Raw genomic sequence first — 15,045 nt, forward strand, 5'->3', positions numbered from 1 at the left:
GGGGTGAAGCTGGCTGATGCTGAAACCATGAAGAGCTTTTCTACAGGAAGCTGGTAATCAGCTGTAACTACTTGCGGTTTTGTCGCAGAATTGAGATCAGAGTTCTACACAAAGAGCTTTTCCTTTTCTGCTTTTCTGCTACATAACCTCTAGATGGCACTGTGCTATAGCAAAATAACACAATTACACAAGTAGGACAATACCTTTTCTTTTGCTTTCAGAAATAAGACTTCATTTTCCCCCAGTCTAAAAAGACCTGGGAAAGTGCTCTTGAAAAAATAGACGCAAAACTGTAGGGTCACAACGTTGTCTAAAGAACCAGTAAACAACCATGAGTAAGGAATGATGAGTCCACACTAAATGCCTTGTGTAGAAAAGCTCCAAGTCTGCATTTAGTCACAGTCTTAAGATGGAATATAGGAGCAGGTTGCAGGCATTAAAATTAAGCTCTGCTAGGTGCTGTGATAGTTTCTAGACAGTACTTGGTGCAACCAGAAACCATCACAGTAGGCTCCATAGCTTCAACATCAGTCAGTTTACCCTCCCTTTCCCCCTTTGCTTTGCATCTAGCCTGATGAAGAGTTTTGGAAAACTCAAAAGCTTGCACTTATTTTGTGTCCTTTGGGTTGGCATACTAAAGGTATTGCCCTAATATTGTATTTATTATAATATGGATCTTGAAAACTTGTATCTAGTAATCATCAGATACATGAACATGACAGGGCAGTGCTTTGTAATATGTGACGTAGTGGCAATGCTGCAAGGCAATTAAAACATTTATTTCTTTTAGAATCCACCCTTACATCAAATTGGCTGGGGGGATATCGTGCAATCTCATTTATACTGAGAATTTCCTATTTAAATCAGTGCAGGAATATTAGGGAATATCTGGGTATAACCAGAAGGCAAGATATAGCCCTGATCTTTTTTCAGCATGTATCCAGGTAGGTTTTTTTAAAAATAAATGCTGTTGATTATTATGCATTGGCAGAGTCACATTTTCAATTTTCCATGAATGTCAAAAGAGGAAAATATAACAGAACCCATTACATAAATGTGAATTCTTGCTTAATCAAGAAAAGTTAGAGTAAGAGCTTTAGTGAGGGGATCTACTTGTGTTCATACCCAAGGACTGACTGTGTTCCTGTTAGATCTAGGAGATACAGGCATCTGCAATAATTGTGTTGTGATTTAAGTGCTTTCTTTTTAAAAATTAACAAAGGTTTGGATCTACAGATACCATTAGTGGAGTTTTGTTCATAGGATTCTCCCACTGGAAGAAAGAGATGGCAATTTTTGCCAATTCCCCCTTATCCCACCAAAAATCTGTCCAGAAGGGGGTCCTTCCTGAACAGCGTGGGAGATGGCACAGGGGATGCAAGGCGAAAAGGGATCTGTGAATAAGTTCACAGAACATGCTGATCTACACTAAGTGGTTGAGTGTGACTTGCTGTTGAACCATGAGTTGTTTGTTGAACCATGTGTTGTCTAAACCCAGGATGTTTCCCACAGGGTGGCTTGTTAACCATGCAGTGTGGCTTATTAACCACCCTGAACAACCCAACAACAAACTATGGGTTCTCAAGGTAGCTTGCTTGAGAAAAATAAGACATTGCAGGGTTAACAAGCTAGCCTGTGGAAAATGTCTTGGGTTCAGACGACACACTAATCCACGGTTCAATGAACAACCCATACTCAACCACTGAGTGTGGGTTAGCGTCCAGTTGTTGACTCCTCCTCCTTCCAAAGACCCTTCTATGAACAAAAGGAGCCCTTCCATTGCGGAAGAACAAGCCTGGGTCGAAGCCAAAATATAAGAAGAACATTGATAGAAAAATATTTGTTCAATAATGTATCACAGAATAATGCCTATTTCAATTTGTTGTAATTCTTTTTCTTTTTACCATGGCATATCATCTTTTATGTATGTTTTTGTAGTACTCTCAATACCTAGGTCTGGTGGCTAATAAAGCAACTACACTTAGTGATTTTGTGAATGTTAAGAGTTCTTTTATTAGTTTAATATATGTTTTGTGGGGCTATCTTACATTTGAAAAATGAATGTGGTCCCAGGTATGGTGGTAACTGAAATAAGATGCACTCATAGTAACTGTGTCACTGACTATAAAAAATATAGCCATGCTTGTCCTTTTGAAATCAATGGATCAAATTAGTCTTGATTAACAGAAACCCTATTGATTTCAATTGGACTGAACACTCAAGCACAATTAACTGTCTCTCTCTTCATGTTATTCCAGAGAATCATAACATTATAGTGCTGGAAGGCAATACTAATGCAAAATGTTCTAGATCTCAGTTTGCAAAAATGAGTTCCAAGTCAAGAAAGCAGCAGTGTTTTATTTCTACTCAGAAGTATCCAGTTATATTTGGTATAACTGGCAGCGTAGTCTTCCTCTGAGGAGTATATCAGCCCCCCGCCCCAGCAACCTACCTAAAGAAAAGAAGAGTAGATCACCCGCATAATACTCAGCAACCAGACACTTTCCTGAGCTCTTGAGCAGAAGAACTAAGGTCATTCTGTGGACCACATGTACTGTGTAGGGCAGATGAGGAGTCAAGCAACAACTTGATCTTCTCCACCAGTTGTCTACCATCCTTCCTTCCTTATGATAGCTGACTCACACTTCGTCATTTCACACATTACGTCTTTTGTGTATGAGCTGCTGTAAATTCTTTTTTCCATCATTATATGAAGCACACAGTCACTGGCTTCTTAATTCATGAGGGAAAACACTTGTCATACTTTACACATAAATTCATCCCTTTTCCTAAATGGTAATTCAGATCCATGTAGGAAAATATAATATGAGAAGGACTGTACAGCTGTTACTTCTGTGCAGAGTGAGCACAGGAGGAGCGGGATTGTGCTTCCTGTACGTGCACAGGCTCTACATAACCCTCCAGAAAGCAGGATCCAGATGCCATATCCTTCCCTTGGTCTCTCTCTCATAGCGACTAGTGAGAGTCGTGTGCTCCTCTAGAGTTCTCCAAAGCCCACTACACCTAAGCTGCAGGCACATATGGTTACACTCCGCCTATATACATTTAACAACCTAAAGTACACTGTTAGGTCCAGATCCTAGAAATCTGCAGGTGCCGAGTAATGATTAGTTGAACATCCTGAAATCATGACAGATGCAATATGTATCTCTATCTCTATAGCCATAGCCATAGCCATAGCCATAGAGATATATAGGCTCTTTAAAGTTCCAAAGAGAATTTTCCCAACTTCCCGCCCTTTGTTCCACTTTAGGAAAAATGAATTGTTTCTAGTTTCATGCTCCTTGGCAAGTATTTCATTTTTAAACTTTTGAAAGGGCTGGGCATAAAGGTAGTGGCATTCTCATACATTCCTCTGTGTACTAGAAGCATTGTTGAAAGGTCAAGAATGAATTAATCAAAGCACATTCAATGAACAAAAAACAAGAAGAGTACTGGGTGTGTTTTTTTTAACTTTTATTAAAACAATATATACACTGACATTTAAAATGTAACATTGAATATGAACAAACAAAGCTCTTTAGACTCTCTTTTTGAAGTACCCTGTAACTATGGAAAAAAAAGACATTTGAGTTGACACTGAAAAAGTGTATAGCTTAAATGCTTTGTGCACTATCTTATTCAGCACCAGAGTTGACATAAATTACATTGCACTAATGTAAGCTACCTCTATTTGCTGGCACAACAGGCTTTCCAGGGAAACCTATTGTGTCAGCAAACACTATTAGCATTCCGCTAGAGGTAGCATAATTTACGTTAATGCTAGTGCCAAATAGGATACTGCCCTAGCTTTGGAAGATAGAGGTCCAGCTGCCAATCTTTGCTTTCACTGCGGATATTTGGCAATGATTTTACTGAAGCAGTTATTTTGGATTTGTACAGCTGAGCTGAATAGTGGTTCACCACTGAGCTTTGATTTTCCTGGTGAGTGAACTTTAATTTAAAATTGTAACATCTATGGCCCTGATCCAAAGAAATGGGAGCATTGCAGAATGTTACATGCCCGCTGTTCCATTTGTGGTTCCAAAGTGCAACTGGAAATGGAGAGCAGAAACTATTCCCAGTTCTGAGTCCTCTCTTTTAAAAAGAAATTTCCAAATGAAGATTCTCGCAGCGCTGACCAGGCTGGAGTGGGAGTGGTGGGGTGAGGACAGGTGCCCAGGATGTGCTCACCCTGCCTGATGACACTGTGAAGGGCCATTTTACCCATTCAGCAGCTTGCTGTGCTCCCAACAGAGCAGATCTGCAGGGACTGTTGCGTTGCACTGATATTTTTGCAGGATCCGCCCACATGTGTGTAAGCAGAGATGCTGCAAACTGAAAGGGGACTGTGAAAGATCAGATGTGGAGCTGAACTCCCACAAAGCGGAACTGCTTGGGTTTTGCGATATCAGACAGTACAATATTCAGTGCATATTCTCTAATATGCAGGGATAGCTGCACTTTACTAACTCCAGAATTGCTAGTCAACTGTATAGGGAATGACAATGGACACAACATTATGTGGAATTTCTACTCAGCTCAATGTTGGATCAGACACACTCATTTCTCTTATACCTCAGCAGTTAACTGTTTTCATGTTTTAATAAATATTTAATAATTTCAGTTTTTATGCAAATTATTTGAATTTTTGAATTATTTCAGTATATAAAATTATCTATATACTGGTCATTAAGCATGCTGAAATACCCTGTATAATCCATTAATACAATGCGGCTAAAAAACAAAAAAACACTCCCTTTCCCTCTCACATCAGATTGTACATATAGATGCCTGATAGTTTATCATATATATCTAAAATGTTTGAAAATTTGCTTTGACTAAGCACCCATTTCCAGTCCAATGAAACGAAAAATGATAAGTTAGAAAAAGAACTAATCTTGTAAGGTCTTCACCACTTGCCACAACAACTTCTCCCTCCCTCCCTCTCTCTCTTTCCCATTTCTTCTCTCTCTTTGTTCTATCACATCACTTTTTAATCTGAAGACAACAAGGAAGTCCCAGGTTCATAAGAAATAACAAGGGAAAATAATAACAGCCTATCCTTCCCCCTCTCAATCTACAACAATATTTTAACATTTACTTTTTCCAAATCAGTTGGGCCAGACCCATTGAATTAGTTGTCTGTCTGAACTACCCTGTCTGAAGTCAGTGGTGTGATTTAGGTTTCTCATGATTCTGTGAGAAGAGAGACATAAAGGCTTGCTTCCACACATAGCCAAGCTGATGTTTGACAAAACATGTTATGCACTTCTCAGGCAATGAGTTCTTTGGGCTCTTGTCTCTATTTCTGTTTCAAATCAGTGCTTCTACCATCGCTCTAAATAATATTCTGTGATATAATTAAAGACAATTTTGATGGTGTTAAAGCATGCTTACAAGGTTTTTAAAAAGAGCTAGTCTGTGGCCCTGTTCGAATGTAACACTGGCATTCAGCAGCAATTTGCAGATTAATTAATTAATTTGTGGGTTAATTAACCCAGTAATTGCAGGACTCACACTGCGCACAAGCCACTTCTGATTTCCAGAAATGACCTACAAATCCAGCATTCAGTGACGACTGAATTCTAGCACTTGGGGTTGTTTGTGGGTTAAACAACCCCAAGTTAGCCCATGGTTTGTTATTGGGTTAATGGGGTTGCTTAACCCATGAACAACCTTAAGTGCCCAAGTTTGGACATCACGGAAACAACCTATGAATGTGGGTTAATTAACCCACGAATTGCCACCGAACACCGCTGTTACATCCAAAGAGGGTCTATATTTTGAAGAGTAGTTTTAACACTTTTGGGTATGTCACAGATTCCTATTAACGTAGTCAACTTTGGGATTATGTAGTGCCTAAAACCACAGGTATTAGATGATAGACTGAGCACAAAAATATAAAAATATAGAACATGCATATACATAACTGAGTATATAAATGCACTAATTTAAGTATAAATTATCATGCTTCTTTTAAATATATCTTTTATTTTATATTTATTTATTTTAAATATAATAGTGTTGAAAATAATAACAAGCAGCCTTAACTCTCAGGAGTACAATTAGTTTCATATTTAACACAGCTGTCTTGGGGTAAATATATAGAATTTAACAACTGTCATATTCTTTTCCACCTGTGGATTAATTTCTTTGCACTTTAAAAGGTTATTTTTAATCGTTTGTTTACTTACTTTTTAGTTAGATAACATGCTTTCTGTGGTGGTCAATATATTTAGTACCCTATCTTTGTAGTTGTTTTTAGTACACAATGCATGTTTAGGCAGAAGAAAGTCTTAGTACTCCCAGTTTCCTCAGCCAGGAAATATACTTTATACTTTTTCTGTATAAGCATGCATAAGATTGCATCCTAAAGCTACAACCCTACACATATTTACCTGGGAATAAGTACCCTTGAACTCCATAGGGCAGAGTAGATATGCATAGGGTTGTACTGTAAACCCAATTTTAGGCATGTTCACTTGACGGTAAAATTCCCTTGGGACTTGATGCCCGTTAAGTGTGCATAGAATCAAAGCCTATATTATTTTATTGGATTGCCACTGCACAGTGGAAAGTATGAGGTATATTGAAAAACTACGTGCATAGCTCTCAATTCCTCCTTCTGCTCTAATCTAGGTTTAACAACATGTGATGGTATAAAGATTAAAATAATTGCTAGGTATCAGGCCTTGGTGGTTTGTCTCATTTTGCCCATGTATGGACTAGAGATAATTGTTCCTGTTTAGGTAAAAACAGTCTGTAGCATTTATTTTCAGCATTGTTTTCCCCTGGCTTCCAGGTGCTTCTTACCTTGGTAAAAGAGAAATAAATCCTGAAGCCTTTATATGATCCCCAGTGTGACAAAACTCTCACATGGCCAATTTGGTCTCTGATTTTCTTTGCACCAGACTATTTTGACTGGCATCATGTTACTCTTGATGTATATGGATATGGAATAGATCAATGTAAGTCTCAGTTACTTCAGTGACCGTTTTGTCAGGAGAGAAATGTCATAAAGATTCAGGACTTGTTCAAGAGAGGATGTTATTTTCTGATACAACATTGTGAGGGACAAACCCTTGAGTTTTTTTCTGGAACTGTATTGAAAATACAGTGTGCGCTATAAAGTACAATTCCAGACAAGTCGGTTACAAGAAAAGGGGATATCAAATATTTCAAGACCCTCTTAACAAAAATGCAAATGCACCTTTAAATAACACAACAATATTTACATGTTTCAGACAAAGATGGTGAACACATGTGGGTGACAGTTACAAAGATATCATTACAAGGATGCATAAGGGGGTCAGGTCAATGGAACTCACTTAGATAAATGTAGCCTGTGCTGTAGCTCTGAATAAGGTATAAGTATCTGTTAACCTCCACAATAGCTTACAAGAGTGAAAATAAGTGAGGTGGGATGAGTAGATCCCATTCACAAGGATGCTTTGAATTACAGGAAGCCTCTGAAATTACTGCTACCTAGAGTACATTTGCACAGATCTCTGAACACAGTGCAAATGTCATCTCTTTAAGAACAAAGACATTTTGAAATCAGAGTATTTAGCAGATGGTTAATAAAGCAGAGCTATGGGCAGTCCCTGCTTTGTTTGATGCTACACACTTGTATTCTCCTTCATCACTTTGGACTAAATGACTTATAGTCAGGCTGTGATAGCCTTCATGACTTTCCTCCATGCAATATCTCCCTTCATGAATCAATGACCCATTTTTAAACCAACTGATAGCTGGTTTTGGAGAACCAACTACTAGACACTGGAAATATGCAGAGGTACCTTTGAAAGAAGCACAATCAGAAATATTTTTCATAAACTTTGGCGGTGCTTCTGTGACTTGAAATTCAAAGCTGCAGCTGTCCGTGCTCTCTGCTTTAAATTCTATCTGCTCTTCTTTGGATGGCTCAGCAAATACATCAAAATTAATGTTTACGCATGACTCCCCTTCCTCTTCCTGCTCCCGTTCTGTAACAGCTACGAGCTTAACAGCTTTTTGAGAATCATCAGTGTCTCGTTCAAACTCAAACTCCAGTTCTATTTCTGTCTGGTTGCCATTTTCGATCGTATTATCAACAAGCAAATCAATCTTTTGAGGCCTGTCACTGGTGCTGTCCAAACCTACATCTGTCTCACCTCCATCACCTGCTATTGCAACAGACCTCTGGCACTTGGTTACAACTAAGAAGCATCTGCATATAGCTTCTCCCACAGTATTAACTGCTTTACACAAATACATGCCACTGTCAGAATGACCTACATTCTGAATTTTAAGACTATGGCTTCCATTCTCACTAATAACAGTATACTTCCAAACATCTGGAGCAATGCACTTGCTCTCCTTAAACCACTGCACTACTGGAGTAGGAGAGCCTGAGACTTTACAGTGAAACAATGCCTCAGATTTTTCTGGAACATCTATGTCAAAAACAGGAGTGGTGAAGCATGGAGGCATCTCTGTGACTTCAAAGTCAATTTTAACATCTTTGCTTTCTCTTCCAGGTAAAGCCATTGTGTGTTCCACCAGAGATAAAGGGAGAACATCAAGAGATACAATCATACTCTGATTATCAGAAGCGAGTTCAGGAATAGTGGCTATTTTCACTTGCTTCTCGCATTCCTTAATATCAGCTTCATCCAGCTCTACCTCCAGAAGTATTTCTTGAGGAGAAGGTGTTCGTGATGCTGAGCCTTGTTCTATATCAAACTCTATAACATGTTGATGAGTTACTGGAGGAGGAAGAGCTAAAGCTCTCCCATCATGGGGCAACACTTCTACTTGTGCAATATTTTTGGCTTCCCCTATGATATTTATTGCATGGCACATATATTCTCCTCCTTCTGTTTTTTTAATATTTTGGATTTCCAAGGTACATATATCACCCTCTTTTTGTACACTGACTCTTTGATCTTGTTCGAGCAATGACTTATTTCTATACCATTTCACATCAGGCATGGGAGAGCCTATGACTTCTGCAATAAAACGTAATGTGCTGTTCTCATAAATCTTTCTTTTAGTCAGTGGTTTAATGATTGCAGGTGGCATCTCATTTTCCTTTGGTTCCATTGCTTCACAAGGTGTACCAAACATTTCAGCACGTAGCTCATCAAGGGAAGAGCTCCTTTGTTGCAAAAGAGAGCCAGTGGGTGTTTGATAACGCTCTGGTGGTGTACTCCCCCTGATCAGATTTGCAGGAGAAATCCTTGAATCTATATTTGGTTCCCCTGAAGGTGTAGAATATCGCTCCTCTGAAGGTGTAGAATATCGCTCCTCTGAAGGTGTAGAATATCGCTCCTCTGAAGGTGTAGAATATCGCTCCTCTGAAGGCGTAGAATATCTTTCCGGGCTGCCATTCGGGGTATGATAAGCAGCAAAAGATATGGGAGATTCAAAATTCTCCACTGATGATGGTGGTGTATAGAATCCCTCAGGCTCTGCCATTTCATCACCACTCATGGTATCAATATCAATAGACATTTCTGACTCAGGAGAAAAAGGGCGGGTCAGTTCTTGCTGTTGGTTGTAATAATCATAAACAGTACTAAATGTAACATCTTCAACTTCCAAAGATGTGATAGACCCCTCATTAGTCAGAGTCTTGGATGAGCTGTCTCTGACATCTGGAGTCTCCTGTTCACCAGCAGCAAGCAAATACTTTGTAAGAGAAAAATCTGTTCCCTCATGAAGAGGAACATACAGCTCTTGAGTTGGAAGAGTAGTATCTGTAATAAACCCTTCATTTAGGTTTCCCAGTGGAAAACTGACAGATTCAGTTGTCTCACATTGTCTTTCAAGTTGGTGTTTTGCACTATACTCTTGCTCTTTAAGAATACTTACATCTCCTGTCTCTCCTTCTTGGAATACAAGTGGCTCATTTTTTAAAGAAAGAAGGAACTGAGCAAATGAGGATTCCTTGGCTGAGGTATCTGATGGTCCCTGAATAATCAAATGTTGTTCCTCAGGCATTATTTGGGTATAAATATGTTTTTCAGTATCACTTCTCTCAGATGAAGAGCTTCTCACTTCTTTGCTAATACAGTGTTCATTGCTGTGTGTTTTTTCTTCCTCTGCTTTAGAAACACTCTGATATACTTTTTCATGTGCAGCTTTTTTCAAATCAGATATGAACGTATCATCTTCTGGACCTATATTTCCTAGAGTGTTAATATGTTCAGGGATACCCATTTCTTTCACTGCGCTTTGAAAATACTGACTGAGAGGGGTGGGTTCTGAATGTTCCCATATAAAGGCTTCATCTGGCATCCTAAGCACTTCCTCCTCAGAAATCTTTTCCTCATGTTCACAATGTCTCTTTGCAACAGGCTCTTGTTCAACAGAAAGGCCACTGCTTTCTAGGGCCTTTTTCAGTATCTGTGTTACTGACATCTCTGCTTCTGTTTGCACTTTCTGTTCTGAGGAATTCTTTCCTTCCACCTGTAACATATAACTCTGACGAAGTTCATCACTTAAAGAAATTCCTTCTTCCGATACATTTGTGCTCTGCAACTGTTTTATGAAACTCTCGGTTTCTGTACCCACCATCTCAAAAGTGGACTTCAGATTAAAGGAGCACTCTTCTTCCTTTTGTAATGTTTCAGTCACCTTCAACAAAAACTCTTGTGATAAAGAAGCAGCATGTGATTTTAGATCAAATATTGGTTCTTGTGTTTGTAGTTCTTTTTCTTGGGACAAGGTGACTCCTTTGTGGCTACTGCTTTCATTTGGGTCTTGGCTGGCGTTAGAAATCTCTTGAGTCGAAATTAGTTCCTGCCCTTGAAAGGCTTCCATTCCCTCAGAAGAAGAATACAGGAATTTGAGAGACATTTCCACCGGAGACAATTTCTCTTCTTGATGTTGATCAACATTTTTTATATTCAGAGCTAATTTGAAATGAATGTCTTCATTTTCAGCGGGTGGATGTTCCTGAACATTTTCTTTTTCCATTACAGTTACCAAAGAGTGTGAATCTTCTTGACTGGAATGCAGTATCTGATGTGCATTTTCTGTGATATTCTGTGTATTGACTTGTATTCCTTCAGAAGCAGAAGAGAGTTTTTTGAAATACAATTCCTCTGTCTCTTGTAGCTGACTATTATTTCTTACATCTGAGTAAGCTTGCTTTAAATCAAACATATCATTTTTGAGGGGTAATGAATGTGGCTGGGCATTACTTTCTTCCATTGTAGGTTCATTTACTTTGGAAAATTCTCGATCGGAATGTACAATTTCTTCTAAAAATGACATGCTTTTTTGTTTGTTTTCCATGATGTCATCTTCCATGCTTACAATTGAATATTCACTTTTAACATGTTTTTCACCAATAACATCTATGTCTGAGTAAGCAGAAACAGAATATCCATCTTTTGCATGTGTTTGCTCTTGTTGAAGACTAACGTGCTCTGGGATAACATTTTCTATATTCGCATTATTCTTCAACAATTGATTAACATCTTCTACAGGTGGAGAGAGTTGTTTTAAATCAAATATGACTTCCTCTATTGGTTCTCTCTCTTTGCAGATGTTCTGTCTGTAACAGATCTCTGATGTGTCTGTCTCAGCACTTTCTGTTATTTTGTCTGTGTTTGTGCCTATTCCTTCAAAATCTGAAAGATTTTTGACAACAATTTCTTCCTGCTTTTCAACAGCAATTTCATTATCAAAGGAAAGTGGATGTAAATCAAGGTCTTCCTTCTCCAGGCATAATATATTTTCTTGGGTATGATTTACTTCCTTTGTAACTTCATTCTCATTAGAAATATCTTGACTAGAATAAGTGCCTTGTCCTAGAGCTGATACGGTTATATGTGATGCTTCTGTGATCTTGTTTATATCAGCTTCTATTATTTCAGAAATAAAATATTTCTCTTTGATATATGCTTCCTCTGATTTAAGTCTGTTTTGTTCTTCATCAACATTTTCTGTTTTTGAATAAACTGACTTTTCATCAAGTGAGATATCAAGTGTGTCAGCAATTGGGTATTGATCTGTGGACTCTTGAGTTTCACTTTGTTCTTTAATACTCATATCTACATTGGTTCCAGCAGAAAGGATTTGTTTTATATCAAATACAAGTGTAGGCATATCTACTTCTGCTTTTCCCATCAATTCTTCATAGCAATATATTTTTCTCTCCTCTTTCTCACCAGAGCTAGAGATTCTTTCTTCATGGTTCAAAATATCTTCCTCTTTGTCAGAAACAACACTTCTGAATGTTTGCTCTTTTTCTGTTCTGAACATTTCTTGCTGCTCATTTCTTGGTTCTTGCACATATGCTTTGTTTATATCCCCCAAATCAAGCTGTTCCATCTTAGATGTACTTTGGAAGTCATCATTTATACTTTGCGGATATGATATACTTGTCTTTTCTTTGGTTGATAATTCTTGAGAATTCTTGCTTAACATGCCAGTAAAACAATGATCCTTCTCATGGATATCACTATCTTCTTGCACTGCTTTTAATACAGGACTGAAATAACTGGGATCAACAGATTCCTTTGCATGTAGCTCCTGCTCAAAAATGTAAATTTCCTCTTTTACTTCCTTAAATGCTGTGTCTATGGTATTAGCTGAAGGTACTTCCTCATGTGATGCACCTTGAGTTGGGACGTATTGACTACTCTCCAAATCTGGTTCCAGGTGTTTTAGTGTGAATTCCTGAGCTTTAGCTTGTACAGAAATTTCCTTACCAGAAGGAATGCTTGATTCACTTTGGCTGATTACAGAATTAAATTCAGTGAAACGATGATCTTCGGAAACCTTTTGCATCTTCTCAAATACAGTGATTTTATCTTTTACACTCTTCAGTTCATATTCTAGCTCATCACTTACAGAGGTGTCTTCTACAGTCTCAGATTTATCTCTCTCTTTATGACTGTCTTCAAACATTACAAGTTGGCTGCTTGATGATATTTCTGCAGCTGTACATTTATATGCGCTTTCCACTTTAACTTTGTCTTGTTCAACAGATGTATCTCTTAACACACTAACAAGAGGGGTATCTGGTCCTGAAATAATGACCACTTTTTGTTCTTCTTCTATCTTTGACTCCATTCCTTTATTTATTTCTTTTTTAACCTGGATCTGGAAATCTGGACTTTCAGTTTCATCAGCAAGTAGGGACTTCATTATATCATTTAGATAACTAGGTAACTGGGATTCCATTTCTTTGGATGGTATACATTTTTCTTTCCCTATGAAGTCTACTGTACCAACAGTATTAACACCGTGGAACTCCTGGCTTACAGAATACTCCTTATCACTAAAACTGCTTTCCACCAGTCCTACTGAGGATTCAAAATAATTGTCCAAATGTTCTTTTGCAATATATTCCTGGACTGCTTTGATCTGGTTTTGGACAGTTTTGTGATCAGTTTGTTCTACATTATTGGAAAATATTTCCACAGTGGAATCAATTGAGACATCACAAACAGTTTCTACTACCCCAGCGTTGTTTTCAGCAACACATTTGTATGTGCCAGCATCAGATCTGGAAACCTGGAAGATACGTAATCTATAAATACCATCTCCCTCCTCAAAGCAAAAATGTTCAGTGGGAATCAAAGCCCCATCATTCTGAAGCCATGTTACAATTGGCAGAGGTTCTGCAGATACTGAGCATTCAAGTACAACTGAATCTCCTTCTCTACATCTAATATGTTGCTGAAGTTCTTTTAGGATTTGGGGGGGTTCGTGGACCACATCAAATGAAAATTTAAATTTATGTTTTACTCCTGTAGACGTTTGTTCTTCAGGTGGTTCTTCAGGTACAAACTCAATAGGCTGAATTACTGCTTTATGTTCGTCATCTTGTTCTGGAGTTGGGGTTGGAGCAGTTATTTTGATTTCCACGGGAAGAGAAAGCAGATCTGGATCTGAAATGCAGGGTCTAGGGAGGTTAATTTGTGGAAGTAGGAGAGTGGCTCTACCATCAGTGCTTAAAACAGTGTCATCTTTTTTTGCACTGTCAAATGCCAAACGGAGTTCTTCTTCCTCTTCTATATAGTCTGACAGTAACTCAACTTTACACATACTGAGTGGTTCAGGTTCAGTCTTTTCTCTTACTTTCACTTTTAGCATGCCTGAAGTTGTAGCAGTCCCATATTGATTAAATATCACACAAGTAACAGGCCCTTCGTGATCATGGACGATGGTAGGGAATGTCAGCATAGAATGATTTTCTGCTGAGTTGATGGTACATTCTTGACTACGTGGTAACGGTTTGTCATTGTTGTACCAAGCCACTGTGACATATGGATAACCTTGGAAATCGCAACTAAAAATACAGCTCTCTCCTTCATTTACTTCCTGAGATTCAATTTCATGAATAAAGAAAGGGGGACATGGTTCCGGATATTTTGGAAGTGGACTCTTCAGTTTCACAGGGTGTTCCATGATCTCAGTTTTGATTTCAGTGACGTCAGCTAATAGATCCTCCTTGGTTTCAAGAGAGTATTTATTTTCTGATGTTGCTGCTTCTACACTTTTGCTCACTTCCCTGTTCTCAAAAACAGCTGTTGGTTCATTAACATTCAGTGTGATGGTATCAGACGTCAGTATTTCAGATTTTCTTGTCACATTGACATCATCAGTCAAAAGTACATAGACCAGAGGAGAGGGGTTTTTCTTAATGGTTTTTGTTGTATTGACAGCTTCAGCATGTTTCTGTAGTTTGGTATCCATTGTTGTTTCTACTGATTTTCCTTGAGCATAAGTAAAGTCCATCCATCTCGTGTTCCAGATTGTCCCTTGGACTTGTTCTGGAACTTGCTGCTCCTTTGATCGTTTAATACCTACTACTTTTGGTTTTTGGAGCATCTCTTCCTTATTGCTTCTATCAGCTAACTCCTGGGGAACCTGGGAAGGCTCAGAAAGACCCAGGATTTGGTCCATTTTAATGCAAAATTCTTCTGATGTTGTCTCAAGCCCTCTATTAGAACTTCCTATGCTAATTTCTTCAGTGTCTGACATTGTAGATAATATGGCCTTGTCATTAATTTGCTCTATTGTTTGGAAAACAGGTCCTTT

General features: G+C 38.3%; 1 protein-coding gene across 1 annotated transcript in view; it reads right to left on the reverse strand.

Annotated features, from left to right (window-relative positions):
* TTN (titin) overlaps nucleotides 1-15,045 on the reverse strand; it is a 310,226-nt gene that overhangs the window by 221,521 nt on the left and 73,660 nt on the right. The gene's annotated exons all lie outside the window — the stretch shown is intronic.

The sequence above is a fragment of the Heloderma suspectum genome, chromosome 1, assembly GCF_057233095.1.
Source record: "Heloderma suspectum isolate Gila_16-S chromosome 1, 16-S_ref, whole genome shotgun sequence".
NCBI lineage: Eukaryota > Metazoa > Chordata > Lepidosauria > Squamata > Helodermatidae > Heloderma > Heloderma suspectum.